Source organism: Octopus bimaculoides, chromosome 25, assembly GCF_001194135.2.
Source record: "Octopus bimaculoides isolate UCB-OBI-ISO-001 chromosome 25, ASM119413v2, whole genome shotgun sequence".
In the NCBI taxonomy this organism is placed as follows: domain Eukaryota; kingdom Metazoa; phylum Mollusca; class Cephalopoda; order Octopoda; family Octopodidae; genus Octopus; species Octopus bimaculoides.
In genome coordinates, this window is record NC_069005.1 from 12,445,451 (window position 1) to 12,448,629 (window position 3,179).

At 36.6% G+C, this 3,179-nt stretch overlaps 1 long non-coding RNA gene across 1 annotated transcript in view; it reads left to right on the top strand.

Moving 5' to 3' along the window:
* Window positions 1-3,179, top strand: part of LOC128250799 (uncharacterized) — a 20,087-nt gene that overhangs the window by 14,451 nt on the left and 2,457 nt on the right. The window lies entirely within an intron of this gene.

Here is a 3,179-nt window from a genome sequence, read left to right on the forward strand (position 1 = left end):
ATATATATATATATGTCTGTTGGTATGAATGTACTCACATACATGCCAACATTAATGGTGACATAAAATATTTCACTCCTGGTTTATCTCAATATGGGAAATGGTCTTATGGGAGTTATCACCTTCACTGTCTGCTTTTAGAACCTAAACACTCTCCAGAGCGAATAGGTGTTTATTAATTACCATTTCGTCTGAGACAATCTTTATTTTACCGATTACAACATCACATATATCGGAACCTTGCATATTTGTATATAGTCATTATCTCCCCTGACTTCTATTGTTGATAGAAATAATCAATATCCGTGGATCACCTTCATCTTGTAAATTGAACATTCTCAGACTTAAAAGATATTCAACTGAGTAATTCGAATGAGACGGAAATATATTTGTTAATGTCCTCACATTTCAACTTTTGCCTATCCAAGGGTTTCATGTATTTTGCCTAAACGCATTTTCATGATTACTTCTCAACGACATGGCCCTGGTTTCAGTCCCATTGCATAGCATCTTGGGTAAGTGTCTTGTACTTATAGCACAGGGCCGGTCACATCTTTGTAAATGGATTTGGTAGACGAAAACTGAAAGAAGCCTGTCATATATAGGTATATGTATATAAACGTGCGCACGTGTGCATGTGTGTGCGGTTGTGTGTATATGTGTGTGCACGTGCGTCTTTTCGTCTGTGTACTTATCACCGCCACCACTTGACACCCGGTGTTGGTCAGTTTCCGTCCCTGTAACTTACCGTTTCAGCAAAAGATAAGATATAATAAATACCAGGCTTAAAAATAAGACCTGGTGTCCCGGCAAAGCTTCTGTTCTATGACTAAAACATGTAAAGAAATAATTAACTTGTACTCAGTCTGTTACGACAACGAGGACAAATATCCGTGAAATGTAAATAATGTAAATAATGTACGTTCGATTCGTTTTGAGATCGAATGAGACTTGCCTCGTTTCGGGATCAATCTAAAATCATTCCCTTTGAAGCCCAGAGATCGATGTAATCGACTAATCCTGGTTCTCTGTAATATTACTGGCCTCGTGCCAAACTTTGAAATTACAGTAACCCCTCGCCATATCGCGGTTCACCTATCGCCCACTCAGTACCTCGTGGATTTTTCTGGTTAAAATATGTAAATTTTCATATCGTGGACTCCTCAGTATATCGCGGGTTTCTGCGGCCGATAGATATTTATATATTTTTTAGATTTTAGTTATTTCTATAGTAAAATAAGAATATTCACGCCTAAAAATTAATAAGTTAATAAATAAAGATACAGAACAGTACTGCACTACATAACACATTAATTAAAATGTATTATTAAAAGAAAACACGTAGTGTACCGCAGATGAGTAAACAAAGGATTGCACATACTGTATGGAAACGAAACACGGGAGGCGAATGTGTCGTATTGTTTTGCATTTATAAGGAAATAAATATATAAAAATGATTTTAGAATATATACAGTACAGTACTGCTTCTACTTCGCGGATTTTCACTTATCGCGGGAGATTTGGAACGTAACACCCGCGATAGTCGAGGCAATACTGTACTACTGTTATTGTTCTTGTTGTTGTTGCTAAGGCGGTGGGTTAGCTGAATGATTTGCACGCTGGTTGAAATGCTTAGCAGCTTTTCGTCCGTTCTGAGTTCAAATTCCTGCTGAGGCTTTGTATAGAAAGGGTTTTCTTTTTCTGTGAAGGTGGTGAGCTGGCCGAATCGTTAGCACGCCGGGCAAAATATTAGGCGGCATTTCGTCCGTCTTTACGTTCTGAGTTCAAATTCAGCAGAGGTCGACTTTGCCTTTCAACGTTTCGGAGTCGGTGGATTAAGTACCAGTTGAGTACTGGAGGTCGACGAAATCTATTTAGTCCCTACCCCCACCCCATGACCTGAAATTGCTGTCTTTGAGCCAAACTTGAAATCATTATTATTGTTGTTACTTCAGCTAAGGCGGCGAGCTCGCAGAACCGGTAGCACGCAGGCAAAGTACATTATTTTGGCCGTTTTTATGTTCTGAGTTCAAATTCCGCCGAGGTTGACTTTAACATTCATCCCTTCGGTGTTGCTAAAATATGTAGCGGTCAAATAGTGGCGTTGATGTAATCGACTTCCCCGCCCTCCTACAAAAAGTACTGGACCTGTAGCGAAATTTCAAACCATTATTATTATTATTTCTATTAGTAGTTGTTGCTTTTGTTGTTGTTATTTTGTTGTTGTTGTTGCTGTTGTTGTTGGTAATGGTGGTGGTGGTGATGGTTGTGGGGATGACTTTGCACTTGTTCTATGGTCATGGCACTAGAGGCAGTAATAAGGATAAGGGTAGTGGTGGTGGTTTTGCTCGTGTCGGTAGTGCTTCATAAGGATGTCACTTTGTACGCCTTTGTTGTTCCTCAGTTTGTTGTATGAAACGCAAATAAGGTTAATTTCCTTTGCCTAGAAAGCCCCGCGTGGCGGGAAGTCAATAGAATGCAAACCCAGGAAGGTCATTGGACAAAAAAAAAAGTTAGACAAAAGGAAGAAACAAGAAAGAAATTCTTGCTGCATGCATTGGCTCTTGTTTGTTTGCTATTTCCTAAATCAACAACCACCAAAACACGCACACAAGAAGAAACAAAAAATCTAACAAAACAAACAGAGAAAATGCACAATCAATGAGATAGCAAAGAGAGCATAAATTGTTAAGGAGTCACTTTATTAGAAACCACTAAGTGTTCGCTCGGTTGAAATTTATTAACGAGTTTCGTTCTGTTTACAGCACAATAGTGCGCTTGATTAAAAGAGATATCAGTTTGATATTATGTGGTAATCGATATGGCTATTTCTTAATCTATATAGTTTTTTTTTATATTACATTTCGCCGGAAGTGATTTTCTTTCGTCTTTTCTCTATGTTTTTTTCATTATATTGAACAAAAATTTTCAACAGATTTAATAAACTTCGATTTTAAGTTACTTTTTATATGCATATATACATACACACGTACAAACGCATATATATACATGCATGCATATACATATCTGCACATATGTATACATAAATATATAGATACATATCTTATCATATATATATATGTACATATATATATATACTATATATATATACGTATATATATATATATTATATATTATATATCTATATTATATATGTATATATGTATATATAATAAGAT